Raw genomic sequence first — 19,834 nt, forward strand, 5'->3', positions numbered from 1 at the left:
CATCTCATCATAAACTGTTTATTAATATTTTATAAAGAATCGACTTTCAAAATAATATTGCTGCATTTCCACTGTAAAACCGTGATCAAATCCATGACCTCGTTCGATAGCCATCGAAAAACACGATCACTGCATGGAAGGGCTATTCAGTTGTCATTTTTTCACTGTATGGAGAAAAGCTATCAAAACACTTTAAATTTTAAAACTTTTCTAACATCCAATCCACGAAGTTAGTGTATTTCATTTGCACACTACTAGGTTGACTCTCTGGCTGAAAATAGGGATACTAGGAGTTTTTGATGTCCCAAAAAGCACAAGAAAGACCTGCTAGTTTTTAAAAAATCCAAGACCAGGTCTGACTTGCATTGGTATTTTAACACTTCCTTGAGTTATTACAGTTATTATTTGTGACCCACCAAGAAACATCCTCGGGACTTTATGAGGAAGCTTGAAGGAGGAAGTGATTTCCTCTTCAGAAAACTCGTAGATACGGTAGAGCTGGGCCTTCAATGGCGTTGTCAGATATATTTGGGACAGGTATGCCATGCCTCGGGAAGTATCATAAGGTGCCTTTCGAAGTATCGCTTCCTTCGAAGAAATAGTACTGCACAATGGCAGAGGACATGTTCCGAGCTCTGGGGTTCGTAGTTACAGAATCGACAAATTTCATCTTGACTTTCGCCAGTCTATCTTCTGACCTCGCACAAAGCAGAAGCAAAAAATCGCTACGCTATAGTATGCTATAGACACCAGTAAAGCAAGCCAATTAACCAATAATGTAGGTACAACTACCACGCAACCGCTCCCAAACCAACAACTAGCATCGTCAATAAAGAAGCAAATACCGATGAAGACGGATTCACACCAGCGACCCGTAAGAACAAGAAACAATAAGGACCTCTGATCGTGAACAACAAGAAAGCAGTACCGATGATGACATGGACGGGAACGATAACGCGAGAGAAGACAGACTGAATTACCCCCAAGCGGCTTCACCGCCAAGGAAAAGGATTTCAACACGCAGCAGCAAACTGCGTCAACAAAATCTAGCAGATAGAAATTCTTATTACCTTTTTATTTTTACTTATTGTAAAAATTTAAATTTAAATTTGGATCAGTTGTGCAAACGCATTGAGCCGTTTCAAATAAACCTTAAAAATATAAAAAAAATCTTGACTTTCGCCAATTTTTTTCACATGATACTTGGCAGGACTGTGATTAAGTTTTTTCGTTTTAGATCCATTAGTTTTTTGGCTCTCGTTGTATCTAGATGTATGAATTTCTTAGCTTGCCGAGCGCCTACTACGCTACGCTAGTCGTACAGTGGTTGGTCTCTTGTCTAAGCCGAAAGGTCTAGTTAGATGGCACAGGTAGATATGCTTAGAAATTGTTCTGGTCCAACAAACATGTTTGATGAACCACGCCTGGATAATTCGTCGGTTACTTCGTTACCACCGATTCCTTGGTGGTCTGGCACTCAGAATATCACTACTTCATTCCGAGTTGCCAGTTGTAAAATGTGATGAACTCCCTAACCAGTTTGGACTCACATTTTCACGACATTATTGCCAACCAGGCCCGTGCGCAAGGGGAGGGTTTTGGGGGTTCAAACCCCTCCCATGAGGGTTTCGATTTACTTTTAAAAACTGATGAATTTCCTGTTCAAGAAATAAATATACTGCAAACCGTTTTACACATAAAATATCATTGAGTTCAGTCACTCTAGAAACAAATCGATGAAGAAAACAAGGAAGAAACCCTGCGAGAGTGGCTGGAAAGGGATGTATGTCAAGTTGGTCGGCTTCTCTGATGGATCGATACACGTTTCGAGAGGTTCCGATATTAGCAACAGTTGTGAGTAGACCAGTTCCACAGCAGATGTCGGTCAGCGGGCCACAACTAAGGAAGAAAAACACGAGTTTGGAGAAAATCGTGATACCGTTATCTGAAGAAATTTCACCGCCGATGATCACTCCACCGCACAGTGTAGCCTAGCCGGACAAAACCTCAAAATTTAATTTTAGATTTTTCATGATTTACCATTTTTCTCTGTTTCTTAATAGGTTGAATAGAGTCTTCTCAAAATATTAAGTCGCGAGGACGAGAGTTCGATTTTTTAGAGAACTTCAAGTGTGACATAGATGATGAATTCTGAGGAAAACTATTTTCAAACCTAAGTTATTCAAATGAATATATCTTTTTAGTTGAGATTCCTATTGTAGTCAAACTGATTTCATTTGAACGGTTATTCGCTGGACTTATAGCTACGATTCGATTTAGTCGATACAAGCCGTTCTTCTCGTACAGACATGAAAATGAAATTATAAACCGTGCAATCATTTAAATTTAAAATGTTCAAAGTGGCTGTACCGCACCTAATTTTTTGAAAATGAATTTTCGGAAATAGTGCACTTTATATTCGTAAATGTTGAATTTTCGAATCACCCTTAGTGCAAAAATTTTGAGGATTTAAAAAACAAAAAAATAAACATCAAATATGAATTCAGCGTCACAAAATTACCCTAATGTGAAGTTTTCATCAAATTCGGACCACTTTTGAGGTTTTGTCCAACTTTTGTATGGAAGGTGATCACTGTGCACCGGAGTGGCTGACAGCTAAGTGGATCGTGCAAACGGGCATCGGTATTAGGTGAAATACCGCCGCTGAGGAACTCTCAGATAGCAGATAAATAGGAACGAGTATCGTCAAGAAGGATAAGAAACCTTGCGAAGGTACTTGTGAAGAGATGTAAATCATGGTCGACATCTCCGGATCGGTTTGTGTCTCGCCAGGTTGCAGCAGACCAGAGCAGGTCAGATAAATCGTGAATGTTGGACAGCGAGTAAAGAAAAGCTGCTATGGACAAAAACATGAACGATTAACACAAAAAAAGTAAGAGCACAATCTCTACTGAAGTAGTACATAACGGTTGCCCCGGACGGATGAGAATTCTGAGATACAAGAGATTTAGGTTTAGTCAGCAGGCTTAACTACTACAAACCAATCCGAATCTACTAGGGGCCAGCAGGCAGCGGTGCCTGTTGATGATTCTTCTCCATAACAAACGTTTACCCAATCTGTTGAGCTAAGACTCGGCTCCCATTATCCAGATCTGCTGGAGATTGGACCTTACTTCCCATTCTACTCGCCCGTTTCAGGTGTGAGCAGAATACACACCAATTTGTTTTTCGTATTTTCCCGTGTTTTTGCACTGTGAGTTTATTGGCTTCTATGGCGTCTGTGATCCGATCGACAAGGTTCATCAGACACGTGCTATCTCTTTATCTTTTCCTATCTTTTCCATTGCTTGTGCTCAAATACATCATAACACGAGGTCAAGTATCTCGCTTCTAACTGCGTTCATAAATGTAGGTTCAACTTCTTTGTTACATACATTAAGGTTATTTGACGAAAGGTATTCTAGTAGATACTCACTTCTATTCTTCTATTATTCTATTCTTCTATTTATACCCGTGCTATCCCATATTGTTTATGCTTCTGCAGTACTTTATGAGGGCATCGAATTCAGAAGGTTATGCTATATCCGCATCCCCAGGGATGTAGGCAGATGCGATCACAATATCCTGCTTTCCCATCCCAACAAACATTTCGTGGTTTTTTAAACGTTTTAACAGTTGCTTTATTCAGCTCTAGCTGAACATTAGAGGTATACGTGTAATCATATATCGTTTATTCCACCCTTAAACATCCGGGATTTGCAGAATTTATTTAGCTTGTCTGATTAAGACACATTAAAAAACAATTATTCAGCATGTATACAGCCTGAAGAAAGTCACAGTTCAGCTTCATCAATAAACCTTTTCGTTACCGCTATTCAGCTGAGAAAATTATCATAGAAAAATTATTAAAAAAGACATTTATTTCAAGTTACACACGCTATCAATCTCTTTGGAAGCCATATTACTTTTATTAGTGTTACGTTACAATTAGAGAAAAATTGTATAACCTTGTTGGAAAGTCATATCACGTACCTGGATCCGAACCAGAAACCTGTTGAATACTAAGCACTTACCTTACTGTCTGCACCAATCTTGCATACATCGAATGTTTAAGATTTCACCGATGTACCGAAAAGTCTAGGCTGCTGAATAGAGTCTGTACAAAGACTACACTAGCCTTTTATAGATTTGAGTGAATCTAGTTGGCTTGGGTTCGAATCCCAACCTACGATAATTTTTTATGCGAAAATTTTTAGAACATTCGGAAATTTTAAATTAGACAATTTACTAATTTCAAAAACTAATGATTGTAGACGTTTTTGTATCCAAGATGTGGACTTACGGATGTCACAAAACTTTTAGACAAGTAAAAATGAGTGTCATATGAAAGTGGCGGTAATTCTAAGGTGGCAATCTCCTTGATTTATTTGCCATACCATTTGGCATTTGCCACGGAAACAATTCTGGTGCCAAAAATTTAGAGCATCGTTCGAACAAAAAATTTCTCTTGTGTTCAATAAGTAAACAGACCATTTTGAATTAAAAGGTAAATTTACGTATACAAGGGCGCGTATGATTTGACAAGCTTTTACATTGAAAACCTGTAAATCGTTGGTTTCACATGCTGAAAACTCAGTAGATATAAAACAAAAAAATAAATTTGCTGTTGTTATTGCTTCTAAACCATAATATATGAAAACATGTCGATTGGAATATACCGAAGCACTTAGAAAATATACTGTTTTCTCGCTTGAAAGATTTACGAGTAGGGGAAAGAGGGTAACAGTGGAACTATGAAAACAATACGTTTCCATAGTACCACTGTTACCCTCTTTCCCCTACAGTTGTCGCCAATGTAATAATCATATGTTATTCCAGGGACTTTATAGTCCACAGAAAGGCACTTACTTCGAAATAGGAATAGGCGATGTAGAAACGAATTTTTCAAAATCGATGTTGTTAACTTAAAAAAAAATGATCTGGTAAAATTGATTTTTGTTTCAAAATTGTCATTGAATCGAGATTTTTTTGATTTTTTTTTGTTTCTTAAAATCGACCTTTTTGTCAGTATAAAACATTACTTATTACTCGGCTGTGCGGGGATTTGGCTGGGTTCAACTAAGTGTGTATGTATATGCAAGTAGGGTTCGTCGCGGTATTTACCACACCCGCACCGCAAAATCTGCGGTGCGGTGAGACACTTTTTCCTGCAGATGCGGTGCGGGAAAGAGCTTTTACCGCGCGGTTTTACCGCAACCGCACCGAAAAAAAAAAAATTGATAAAGTGATAATTTTGATTATTCTAAATTGATAAACAGACTGCTATTACAAAAGAAAATCTAGCTGTGCCCGAAATATTTTGACGCTATTATTTTTACGACATATTTTGGACTAGTTATTTGACACTTCTAAGTAAAAATTCACAAACTAACCATTTCAAATACATAAAATGCAAGATCCAAATAGAGACAAAATTATTCGATCATTTAAAAACAATAAATTTGTACTCTTAAATCCAATTTAAAAGTGCATCACTTCTTCCGATTTCTGTTGGTAATCGTGGAATTGTGAATCGTTTTCGATATCAATTTTTCAATTGCGAATTTTGACTAATTTAAAGGAATTAGAGATGAACTAATTATGCTGGGACTTAAACACAACCCAAAGAATATAATTATCTTCGTCAAACCAAACGAATTTACAATAATTGGCAGTAAAGGATACAAATGTATGAAAGCGTCCAATATAAGGAGGGGTCCAAATATGGATGATTATTCTATTATTCGTTCATCAGCATCGTATTTCTATCTTCTTTGATTGCTGTGTAAATTCAATGTGAATTTTTCTACAGTCAATTTTAATGGACTCTTTCTGAAAAAGTATGCTACATAACTTTTTTTCGCGTACTTCCATTCAAATTTACTATAATTTTCTACCAAATTAAGTCCTAATATTTTTTAGTTAAGACTATTTTGTAGCTTTTTTGGAGCTTTTTTTTGCCAAATACCACATAGTTTGACTCCCGTTCACTGCAATTGAAGTTTTTGCCTTTGGCTTATTAGCAAAATATTAGAGGAAAATACATTAAATGCTAGAACTTTCGAACTAGCCCTAGGAAAATTACACTTCATACATTTTCAAAGGGAGCAATCTTAGTTGTTGGATGAGAATACATCTGTTTCTTGAAGAATGCGGAAGTTAGAGTTTTGAGATATATTGTCTGTAAAACCCCCTATTTTTAAAAATCATTTCTGCTGTATGCTACAAATCATACATTTTTTGCAGTTTTTCTAATGTTCAATAATTCTGTACCGGTTGAGACCGGACACCTGATTAGATGTAATGTATAGAGCAATTTTTTCGTCAAATATGGCGCCGTTCTTATTGATGAAATACAATATGTTTTTATTTCACTGTATTGGAATATATGCGCTACTATATAGAAGTACTGGTATTTCGACTTTAAATTTTTGTTGGTGAAATTCCTTTAAGAATGAAAGGTGGTTTTACTACGTAAATGCGAAAATCATACATTTTATTTTCATATGTCAAAAGCATTGAAAATATGAAAATTTAAAGAAAAAAATACGCAACTTCATTTCTTATTACATTTTTATTCCCCTTTTTCAATTAACTGAAGGATTGCTAAAATAAAAGTTTTCCTATTACTGCAGTAGAACGTTTTTGAATGTATAATGTTTGCCTTAAAATGAACGGAACTTTATTAATAGAAAATGAAAAAGTTGATTTTTTCATAAACAATATATTCTGAGGAGTCTCTTAAAGTTAAATTTCGTGTGACTAAAAATAACATTTTATTATATACTGTTACACAAATGAACAATTTTCCAACACTATTTTTTAAAAATATAAAAATTTTACCGCATTTACCGCGCGATGCGGTGCGGTAAATAAAGTGCGGTTGCGGTAAGCGGTGCGGTTTTATTATTTTATTGCGGTTGCGGTGCGGACAATCCATTTACCGCCCACATCCGCACCGCGACGAACTCTATATGCCTATAGTCCTTCACACTCAATTCAGTTCGGTAATTTCCGCACAGCTGAACGTCAGTAAAATTTTTCAACTGATAGCTCAGCAAAGTGGCGTTAATTTACTGATTTTCAGCGATATATTTACCGAGTTTATTCAAAATAAACGTCACTTCTACTGAGATCTCAGTAAAACCTTTGTTAGCTGAGTGCTCGGCTGTGCAAAATTCGGTAAAAGTAGTGAAGAAAGCTGGGATTCGGTAGAACAAGATTAATGGCGATTTCGCTTGAACCTGAAACTGAGTCAGGTTCTAACCCCAACCGCTGTCAGTTCATACATTTTGACAGCAGTTGGGGTTAGGAACTGACTCAGTTTCGCCTCAAACAAAAACCACATAAGTGTGTTGGTATGAATTATCTTTAGGTTTACTAATGCATCGAACCAACTTGATAACTTCTTTTTGTTAGCAGATATTTTTTCAGACCGAAATTGAAATTGCAAATTATTTGCATGAAATTGTAAAAAAATACTATATAAATGTTACTAGAGCAAACCGTTGAAGCAACAAATAGAATAAGAAAAGGGTTCTAAGTAATAAGTATTTCACTTAAAAATAAAAAAAGAATGTGCGTGTATTGGGACTCGAACCCAGGTCGGTTACCATTCGTCATGGTTCGCTAATCGTGTCAATTTTTAGAGTAGGTACAATTACCTTTGTTAAACACATAATTCAGCTAAAAGTCAAAGGTGGTATAAGAGCAGATGTATAGGTAGAATCAACCTTTTGAAGACATGTAGTGCAGCTTAATGATTAAAGGTAATAGTATTGGTAATAGCATCATTTATTCAACTCGTAATTCAGTCTAATTAAGATGGTTGAATAAAAGAATTAATGCTATCGCTGCAACATTTGTTAGTAGTATAGTTCAGCGTAGTTTGAAGTGGCGAATACTGGAGATTAAATAGACTGAATAAACTGTTAATGTTTAAATAGTTCAGCAAAAGTATTATTCAGCTTAAATAGCCTTTAATCTGCTTTTAATCAGTAAGTAGTCTTATAGTTCAGCTCCTAATGTTTTTTGGGATAGCCATCGGTGCCTCCACTGTTGTTGCAACTCGTTGAATGATTCCAGTAATTGGCGAAAATTTTACGGCTCTGTTTATCAGAACTGCAACTCTTGGAGTTGGCTGGTCGTTATAATATATTATCTTGTGAGCTGAGGAATTTAAGCCAAAGATTTTGTACTTATTTGCCTAGGGCTCCTGTAGAAGAGCGATGTCTAGTCGCTCATTGGTGAACATCTGGGTAAGGACGCTTGTGACCCCTATTGCATGGTGGATGTTCACTTGAATGCAGCGCCCGATCAGAATGAAATAACAAGATTATAACAGAACACAATTTTTGTAACATATTGTGTTATAAATTAGGTCTCGTTAGTAGTTAAAATAACAGAAATTTATAACAAGTAATAATGCGAGATATAATTTAGAAATATTTCTGTTATGTGTTTCTGATCGGGTAATGCTACTCATTTTTTCGGTGTTTCTTTAACGTCGATTTTTGGGGTCAATGCTTCGTCCTCTTTATTGTACTAACGGCCAGTCGCAGGCTGTGCGCTATTCGACGATTCAGTGGCCTTTTTGCGCAGTATTTGCTTCGGTTCTTGCCGTTTGTGCACCTTCACCTACAGAGGGTTTTCGATCCTTTCCTAGCGTGTGAGTTCATGAGCCGCATACGGTAGGGTGCTTTTGTGTATAGCTCATAGAACGGACTACCACTGATACACTCGTTACCGTTGATGCAGGCTTGTTATGATCAGAAGTCCGTCGTGAGGTATTCCGCGTCGGGTAACCCACAGGAGCTTTTTCAGTCAATGCTCGCCTAGAACTTCCGCGTTCGGTGAAGACCGGGGAACCCTTCAACTGGCGCATTTCAGCTATTCCGAATACGTAGTTCAGCTGGTTGTGTGGGAGGTTATCAGTTTCACTGAAGGTTCATCTACCGCCAATAGGAGCTCTACCGTTGCTTCCCTTTACGACCCCCCCACCGTTCTGTGCAGAAATTGTCGTTCTAGTTTTGCACCAGGCAGAGGATGTCCCCATCGGACCTATCGATGCTGTAGGGGGTATACTCGATGTGAAGCGCTTGTTTTGGAATCTGCGACGCTTCAACGGCTTCCAAAGAAGCACTTTCTCAGGGCTCGATCGCAGTGATATCCTGCAGTCACTTGGCTGTATCTTTGCCCACACAGGATTTCGAGATACCCTTGTTTGTAGATGCATTTCTTAAACTTGGATTTCGTATTGCTGGAGCTCTGCTCCATGACGCTATCGATCAGCGCGCATCGAGTAGCAATCAGCTGATCATGGCTGAGGGTATTCGCAGGGTGCCGAAATGCTGGCCATCGAGTACGACTTGGCCGTTTCGTTGAAGGTTAGGATCCTGCCACTTGATCTTTTTCGGTTGCAGTTCCTTCCTGCACCCTCTAGTACTCAGTCCGTCGAACGCTGTTGCTTGGATGGTGCCTTCCCTATTGGGATTTTTGCCAACTCTAGCGCTTCAGCGGGTTGGTGGCCGTTTCTCAGCGGCCACACATAGCGTTTCTGTGCCGCCCCCCTTAAGTGGTGAGTTCTTCGTGTAATTCTTGTTTTATTCTCGAAGACCCACCGGTTGCTCCGCCGGACTGGTCTGGTTCCCCTTGGTCACTGTCCGATCCTCGTTTCTATCTGAAGAGTTCAGAATGGACGAAGTGCAGGTCACAGCATCCTCTAACGAGACAATTCGGATAATCTTTCTTCTCTTCCATCTCCATCACCGCAATCTTTACCAAAACTCATGTTTACAGTTTTCTTAGTGTTTTCCATTTTGTTCCTACGAATAGCTAGGGAAAGAAAGTCAACCCTGACGGAGCCTATGGTTAAGGGTAAGGACAAAAACACTATGGGGTGCACCCAGGTGCCTCACAGGTTTCGTAGGTGGTTTTGTAGTTATCATCACCTCGAATTTCAGTCCTAGTTTTACGTAGGGTTGGGGTTCGAAATGTTGTGCCCCCCTCCCCACCATTCTTCCCTCGGCACGGGTCGCCTCACACCTTGGATTGTGGCATAAATTTTATGGTACGGGTTTTGAGGCCCGCCCGTTTGCACCTTCTCATTCCGCTACTACAGCAGAAGGCTGATAGCACCCAGCCGACGCAGGTCTAACAACCAAATGCCATCGATAGACTCACGTGGAGGCATGAGATAGAAAACTTGTGAGTACTATGGTATCTCACCATTTGACGGCACAGCTGTTGCTAGTCACCTCTTAAGACATGGGGAACAGAAACCCAGCAGATCAATTCTTCGTTGAAATACAGCGAGATATTTCAGTTCATCGGGTAACTATAAGCCTAAGCTCTACAAATCTTATTAAATTTCCTGTGTCAGACAATTTTATCAAAAGTTATCGTGTTCGCCGCGGCGCTGCTCAACTTGGAAATGGTTGTACGTCTACTCTTGGAACGCTCGTATGTGGGGCTCTGGGTGCTTGAAAATATTTTTTTCATGCACAATGAACCCATAAAGCTATCCTAATATTACACAAAAGATCCATTGTTGTCTTGCCTTCAAAATCGTAAAACAAAATAACTTTAGTTTTGAACACTTTACACCAGGCGCTCTTCTTAATTCATATTCAATCATTTTTGAGATGTTTTTGCCTTCATTGTGGTCCAAACCACCACAATATGTCGAAGCTCATGAATGTTTGGAGAATTGTTCTCTTTGTGGCATAAAAACTACAAGGGGCAGCCCTATGGGGTTGCACGAACTGTAGACGTAGAACTATACTACTGAATGTAAAATATTTATTTTCTTAGTACTTAGTGTGTGGGAAAAAACACCCGGACCGGTGAAGAAAAATCAAATTTTGTACAATATAATCACATCTCATGTATAAAACAAGCTTTCTAGTTGCTCTCAAACAGATCCTAAAAGTTCAAACACCCATGGATAACCCCAAGTTTGTAGATGTGTTTCGATGCCACAGGATTGTAAAATGGTTAATATTACGTCATGAAAATTCAATTCTTCCGTGACATTTTTTTTTGCCTGCAAAATGCCCTGTGTGTATGCAAAGCTCATGATTTGTTGGGATATTAGCATGGATCGGAAGATGCTTTTCAACGCTGCGCATTGCATACATACAGGACATTTTGCAGGTCACCAGAATCTGTTCATTTTACCCACTCGCTATAACCATGTCTCATTTTTGGACATGTTTAGAAATCAAGAATCATGTTTGAAAAAATGTGTTTATGACGAAGTATTTTTACCAGATATGTACAAAACATAAGGTGATTGTAATATCTCAGTCACTTATTAGTTAGAAAATAATGACATTGCTGTTCATTTTACCGCCAGTTTCCCTACCTACCAACACATTCGCCCCAAACATTGAAACCAAACGTACAATGCAAAATGAGTCAACGCTGATGATGATGGGTAGAGCGAAAGAGACAACTAGTACCACCACGACACTATTAGCGCGTTTCACCAAAATTCCACGCGGCCTTTCCCGATTGAAAGGAACGGCCGCGCTTAGCCCTTCTGTCATAGTATCGTGATTTTGCATAGCAAAGGGCTGAATGATTTTGTTCCAAAAACAGCCCTGCGTTATGCAACACTTTGTGCAGGTTGATTATACCAGTTGCAAGTGGGGCCAAATTCACCAAGTTCCGTAAAATTCCTTTTAAATTAAAATGGGAAGCTTATTACTAACACTACATTACTAAATTTCAAGCGAAAATAGCAAATACATGTGCTAGTTAAACCAAAAATTTACTGGCAACATTACAGCGACATTTAGGAAGCAGTTGGAGCGGTCGCCTGTTGGATGACACAGGGTAGCGTCCCTCCACAGCCAGTGTAACGGACTTCTAGCTCAGCTACACTGGCTGTAAAAAACAAAGCGCAGTGATCTGCTCCACCAGCCGTTCAACAGGGAACTGAGCGTGTCTGGCCAAGTCCGTTCTTTAAATAGTCGATGATGACGTCATTCATAGAAGCGTTGCGCGCTAGGTACACCAATCCGTCGTACAGGGCTTGGGAAGCGCTATCTTTTGTGTGTTAATGCGCGATATTTTGACAAGGTTGTATATTATTTAATTTTTTAATGCTATGATATCAAAAATCCTTGGGTTTATCTATTGGAATCTATTCTTAGATATATTTCGGGGCGATTTGTGCAAAAAATTTAAAAATTTATCGTGAGATGGCTGAATTATATGCGTTTAAAATTGGACCACTTTTCGTTACATACCATTTTTGTAGAATTTACAGAGTGCACCCCCATATCGAAAACAAAGACGTAGTCCTACGTCAATAAAAATATTTTTTTTATATCTGATGAGTTTTCAGCAAGTGAAACACACGATTTACAGTTTTGTACCAAACCACACGCGCTCCTGTTTATGTGAATTTACCTTTTAATTCGAAACGGTCTGTATACTTGTGAAACATGAATATTCTCACATCGAACACAAGAGAAACTTTTTGTTCCAAGGTTGCTATAAATTTTTGACACCACATTTCTTATTTTTTTCTACCCATCGACTTGCAAACAAAGGTACAGTGATTATTCACGCTGGCGAACTTAATTGATATAAATAAATAAACTTTTGAATTCGAACAGCAACATCCGCTTACCAAAAAAAACACAATGGTAAGAAAATCATTTGGCAGGGAGTGGTAAATAAATTGAGGAGATTGCCACCTTAGAATTATAAATGGCTTCAATCCATCATTCAGTTACCACCACTTTCATATAACACACATTTTTATTTATCTAAATGTTTTGTGACAACCATAAGTCCTCACCTTGGAAATAAAAACGACTACAATCATCAGTTTTTGAATAAAAGTAAATTATCTAATTTAAAATTCCCGAATGTTCTAAAAATTATTAACACTCGGAATACCAAGGGGGTAAAAAGTTACGCGGACTACCAAGGGGGTCTAAAAAAATGGGAACGCTTACTTTGACCGGTCATATCTCAGCCGTTACATAATCGATTTTAAATCTGTCTTCACCAATAGAAAGGTATGTCTTTTGTGAATATGTCGAATTAAAAAAATGAAAGAATAGAGCTGTCTACCGTAAGTTAGAGTAAAAAGAGTATAACAAAGTCAGTGAGAAAAAAATGGGAACGCTTCTTTGACTTGCCATATCTTAGCTGTTTGCTCACCAATTTTAATTCTTTCTTCACCATTCGATAGGTAAATCTTTCATCAAAACAGTGAACAAAGAATAATAGAAAACACATTTGTATATCTGAAGTAATTGTAAAAACAGTAATTGAGAGTCAGTATAGACGAAATGAGTTTTTCTGTTCAAACAATCGTATCACGACCGTTTGTTAACCAATTTCAATTTTCCTTACACCAATGCAATCCTTAGAGTTTCTAGACTTGTAATATATGCAATAAATAGTAGATTTTCAAAAAATACTATACTTTTTCGAGTTTTTAGGAGATAGGATTTTTACAATGTACGTGGCATACGGTTGATTGAAATTCTTTGCGACTTGTTAGTTTTACGGTTTGAAAATTACCTGTTTACTCAATAGTCCTACATATTATACATGGCTATTATTATGTCAAAATGTTTGCACAAACGTGGAGAAACACAATATTGTGTGTAAGTTACTAAATAATAGAGTGTGTTGGGACGATTCAGTAAATACGAAGAAGTTCAGAATTTTAAAATATTCGTCATATAACTTTAAATTTGAAGCGATAACCTATACATTTTAATACACCAATCGATTGTAATTGATAGCGGCTACAATTTCTGAAAAAACACATTTTTATATTTTCTCAAAAAATACCCAAAAGTACGTAGAAGTACAGAAATTTCATTTAGTTGGCAAATAACGTTGAATTCAAAGCGATGGCCTATACCTTTTTATATACTAATCGATTATAATTGCTTTTGGTTACAATTTCTGGAAGAACAACTTTTATATTTTCTCAAAAAATAGACAAAAGTACGTACAACTACAGTAATTTCATTTAGTTGACAAATAACTTCAAGTATTCAAAGCTATCACCTATGCAATTTATACACCAATCGATTGTAATTGATTTTGGCTACAATTTCTAAAAGAACAAGATTTTATATTTTCTCAAAAATAGCCAAAAATACGTAGAAGTACAGAAATTTCATTTACTGTATTTGAGGGGAAAATCTGGACATACTGTTATCTCAGCTGTTGATAGTTAACCCTCGGGAAGTCGCGCAAATGGCTCATTGAACGAGCACCCGCTGGCGTCCTAAGACGATTGTCGAACAGTAGGCAAAGAGAATCTCATCATGGGGATCGAATGCCTTGTACGTAGCTCAACTGGGATCGATTCCGCACCCCGTACATAGGCTTTGAGATCTTTTTAAAATAGAAACTTCTAACCCGATAACAGAGGCGAATGATTTTAAAATTAGAACCTCTATAAAAAAAAATCCCGCCATGAGGTTCTATTGAAAATTTAACCCAGAATCAAAAAAATGGCGATGTCACAAATACAACCGAATAATTTAACATCTATGAAACGCAAGACTGCCAGGTGGCCACATTTTTCTATGTATGAGTACGGTTATCATTTTCCTTTGATAAAACTGCTTTATCGGAGAACATGAAGAAGAAAAACATAAACAAATGACATAATTGGCTTTGTTACCGATCCTGATGTCAGAATTTTTTTAAACATACTCGTCCGGATGGTTATGTTTACTTCCAGGGTCCCGGATACCATGTTTAATTTAACAACTAAAAAAACTAATACACTTAAAAGTGACAAATGCTCTTATCTTTGTTTCTCTTCGTCTTGGATGAAACGCATAATTTTTCAATCCAGTTGATATGATACTTCTCATTCTTGGAGACCGAAGATCCATCGGCGACCATATGGAGGGTATTATTCCGATGAATTTTTTCCTCTTAGAAATGACTACAGTGATCAAAAATCGGAGGGAGTAAGGTCTGATGAGAATAGTGGTTAAGACAGTATTTCCCAAATTATGTTACATGAATTCAAAGTTATATGCCAACTATATGAAATTGCTGTACTTCTTTGTATTTTGTCAATTTTTGAATAAAATATAAAAATTGTTTTCTCACAAATTGAAGCCGCCATCAATTACAATCGATTGGTGTATAAAACAGTATAAATCATCCCTTAGAATTCGACGTTATTTACCCACTAAATGAAATTTCTGTGCTTATACGTATTTTTGGCTATTTTTTGAGAAAATATAAAAATTTGTTCTTTCAGAGATTGTAGCCAAAAATCAATTACAACCGATTGGTGTATAAATTGCATAGGTGATAGCTTTAAATACTTGAAGTTATTTGTCAACTAAATGAAATTACTGTAGTTGTACGTACTTTTGTTTATTTTTTGGGAAAATATAAAAATCGTTCTTCCAGAAATTGTAACCAAAATCAATTATAATCGATTGGTATATAAAAAGGTATAGTTCATCACTTTGAATTTGACGTTATTTGCCAAATAAATGAAATTTCCGTACTTCTACGTACTTTTGGCTATTTTTTGAGAAAATATAAAAATGTGTTTTTCAGAAATTGTAGCCGCTATCAATTACAATAGGTTGGTGTATAAAAAGTGTAGGTCATCCCTTTGAATTTGCAGTTATGTGCCAATCAGACGAAATTTCTGTACTTCTACGTATTTCAGTCGTTTTTTGTGAAAATATGAAAAGTTTATCTTGCAACAATTGTAGCCGAAATCAATTACAATCGATTGGTATATATAAAAGTGTAGGCCATCACTTCGAATTTGACCTTATTTGCCAACTACATCAAATTTCCGTACTTCTACGTATTTTGTCTATTTATTGAGAAAATATAAATATGTGTTCTTTAAATAATTGTAGCCGCCATCAATTACAATCGATTGGTGTATAAAAAAGTATAAATCATCCCTTAGAATTCGACGTTATTTAACCACTAAATGAAATTTCTGTACTTGTACGTATTTTTGGCTATTTTGAGAAAATATAAAAATTTGTTCTTTCAGAAATTGTAGCCAAAATCAATTACAATCGATTGATGTATAAATTGCATAGGTAATAGCTTTGAATACTTGAAGTTATTTGTCAACTAAATGAAATTACTGTAGTTCTACGTACTTTTGTCTATTTTTGAGAATATATAAAAATTATTCTTCCAGAAATTGTAACCAAAAGCAATTATAATCGATTGGTATATAAAAAGGTATAGGCCATCGCTTTGAATTCGACGTTATTTGCCAACTAAATGAAATTTCTGTACTTCTACGTACTTTTGGGTATATTTTGAGAAAATATAAAAATGTGTTTTTTCAGAAATTGTAGCCGCCATCAATTACAATCGATTGATGTATTAAAATGTATAGGTCATCGCTTCAAATTTAGAGTTATATGACGAATATTTTAAAATTCTGAACTTCTTCGTATTTACTGAATCGTCCTAACACACTCTATTATTTAGTAACTTACATACAATATTGTGTTTCTCCACGTTTGTGCAAACATTTTGACATAATAATAGCCATGTATAATATGTAGGACTATTGAGTAAACAGGTAATTTTCAAACCGTAAAACTAACAAGTCGCAAAGAATTTCAATCAACCGTATGCCACGTACATTGTAAAAATCCTATCTCCTAAAAACTCGAAAAAGTATAGTATTTTTTAAAAATCTACTATTTATTGCATATATTACAAGTTTAGAAGCTCTAAGGATTGCATTGGTGTAAGGAAAATTGAAATTGGTTGACAAACGGTCGAGAAACGATTGTTTGAACAGAAACACTCATTTCGTCTGTACTGACTCTCAATTACTTTTTTTACAATTTCTTCGGTTATACAAATTTGTTTTCCATCATTCTTTGTTCACTGATTTTATAAAAGATTTACCTATCGAATGGTGAAGAAAGAATTAAAATTGGTGAGCAAACAGCTAAGATATGGCAAGTCAAAGAAGCGTTCCCATTTTTTTCTCGCTGACTTTGTTATACTCTTTTTACTCTAACTTACGGTAGACAACTCAATTCTTCTATTTTTTTAATTCGACGTATTCACAAAAGACATACCTTTCTATTGGTGAAGACAGATTTAAAATCGAATATGTAACGGCTGAGATATGTCCGGTCAAAGTAAGCGTTCCCATTTTTTTTACCCCCTTGGTATTCCGAGTGTTAAATAAAAGAAATTAAAATAAAAAAATTGTCATAGGTTGGGATTCGAACCCAAGCCAATTAGGTTTACTCAAATCTGTGGTTTTCTTCAGGCTGTATACGTGCTGAAGAATTTTTCTTTTATGTATCTTAATCAGACAAGCTGAATAAATTCTCCAAATCCAGATGCCTAAGGGTGGAATAAACTCTATATGATTACACGTATATTTCTAATGTTCAGCTAAATAAAGCAACTGTTGAAACGTTTATAAAACCACGAAATGTTTGTTGGGCATCCACTATCTAGCACATATCTGATGATTTATGTTTAGTATGGGACATTGCAAGATGACGTCATATGAGTAAAAATGCTCGAAAAAATGACAGTTCAGCGAGCTTGTTTACATGGTGTTAGAATTCGAACCGAATTTCTTGTACTGGGTTAAACCAAAATATTTCTAAGTCCATGTAAACAAGCTCTCTGAGCTGTCAGAAAAGTGATTTTCATGCAATGCTCAATTCCGCGAGGGAATAATACCCCGGCATTCTTTTGATCAAGGACTAAATGTAATAGCCGACAAATGCTCAAAGATTCAGTAGGATGTTCTTGTACCATGGATGAAGAAGGTTACTGCTAGTCGTCATTTCATCTAATCCACAAACGTAATGGCCCAAAGTATGATTTGTTTACGGTCCAAAATAAAATTGTGTGATCCAAAATTTGAAAAATTCGACTTCAAGATTTGTAACATATTCCAAGTATATACGTTCATTTGACAATTTAGAACACTAGATTCAGAAAATAAAAGATAGAGCCGCACATCTTAACCTATTCAATAATTCAAAAAACTTAGCCAAACCGTATTTTTTCATATTTTTTTCCGTGTCACCCAAAAGCGATCAAAAATATCCCTGTTACCCTACTGTTTAATTGAGCTGTGCAGGATGTATTTTTTTGTGATTATCACAAAGATTACAGTTTATGAACCCGTTTAAAAAAGACAATCAATCGAAAAGGCGCAATCTATACTAATTCCAATTTTACGATTTCAACTCCCAGAATCATAAACAAATAACCCTTGTTGATCGTTCTACACCCACTCCGTAGTCAATTTGTCAAAATCATAACAATATTTATCATCCCCAGGAATCGCACAACAAGCTCGACAAAACACAACAAAAGACTATAAATCAAATTGTGTGTCTTTTTTCCTAGTTCTATCATTTTTGGCAGCCTTTTCCACTCGCTCTGGCTGTTTTCCGTCGATTTACAGCCACTTAGCCATCGAAATTAACCATGGGGTGGGCGTAAAGGGAGCGGGAAATAGATTCCTCATCTGAATGCATGTGCTTCTTAATGTGTTATCATCTTCGCAGATTCCACCCCTCCTTTTTACTCCCACGAAGCTGGATCCCATTTTCTCGGTCCTTTCGGCTATTGTTATCTGACAAAAACGTCTTGTTTTCTGGTCGGAATCATTTATTCGCTCTCCCAAAGTGAGTAGATGTTTACGACGAGCGATTGTTTGGGTTGCACTCTGGGATGGATGCTAAGGAAAAAGAACAGATTAGATTACCGGAAAGCGATTCGAATACGGAATTGAACGCTTGGTATGGCGGTGTGGGAAAGCTTTACGGAAAACAGAGCAAGTTAAATGGTTTATTAGTTTATTTGTGTACCTACTTTTTAAATAGTTTGATGGACGAGAAAATTTGAGTTTATGATAATGCGAACGCTGAAGTTTTGCCCTCTGTGCATATAGAACACTTCGATTATAGTTTCTCTATATTGCATAACCAAAACAACTAAGTGAATGAATAACCGTAAGTTTATCTAATGCTAGGCTGGATGGCAAATGCGGATTAGTTTAGAATCAATCTCATTTGGGGTAACATCAGAGGTTACTCCTATTTGACCGTTTTCTCGATGCTATCCGCGTCACTATATGGTGAAGACTAACTGGTGTCGAAGGGGTCAATAAAAATTGTCTGACATTGGTTACATCGTCAGCGTTTCGGCTAAGAATTAGCAGAAGTTCTCGAATTCGTTTCCGCTTCAGATAGTAAGGCAAACGCGCTATAGAGTTCCTTCGATATCTCTAATGGTGGTCTCGGAACGACATCCACAAAACTGCCAGTTAGTGATAACAGGGTACATGTCTCCCGACAAAATCAGACTTGTCCCTCTTTACCCTGAGAACAGACATTGTAAATGCTCATGGTAAAGAGGGACAAGTCTGTCTTTGCCGGGAGACATGTTGGTAGACTTGAGCGATTCGTAGTAATGCTGCCTAAGCTCGAATCCTACCAGCAGAAGACAAAAGATTAGTCCGTAAGATTTTAGGCCTGTTTCTAATGACCCTGCCACTTCTAGTTTTCTGGATTCCTGTAGAAAATCGAAATTTTTATTGATATGGTAAAATCCAATTAATACAAACAGTACATTATAGAGGGGCTGAAACATAGGTCGATGACGTCGGAATATGATTTGCTTTGTATACGAAATTAATCATTGAGAAGTCAATTGCGCTAACACCTACCTAAATCCACAAATCACGTTATTTGTATTTCCATGCATGAATTTACGGAAACTCATTTTTTCCTATAAATGGCTGCACAATTTATAAATTACTAGAAAACTTTTATGCATAAATCCTGAAGATATG

The sequence above is a fragment of the Topomyia yanbarensis genome, chromosome 2, assembly GCF_030247195.1.
Source record: "Topomyia yanbarensis strain Yona2022 chromosome 2, ASM3024719v1, whole genome shotgun sequence".
Lineage (NCBI taxonomy): Eukaryota > Metazoa > Arthropoda > Insecta > Diptera > Culicidae > Topomyia > Topomyia yanbarensis.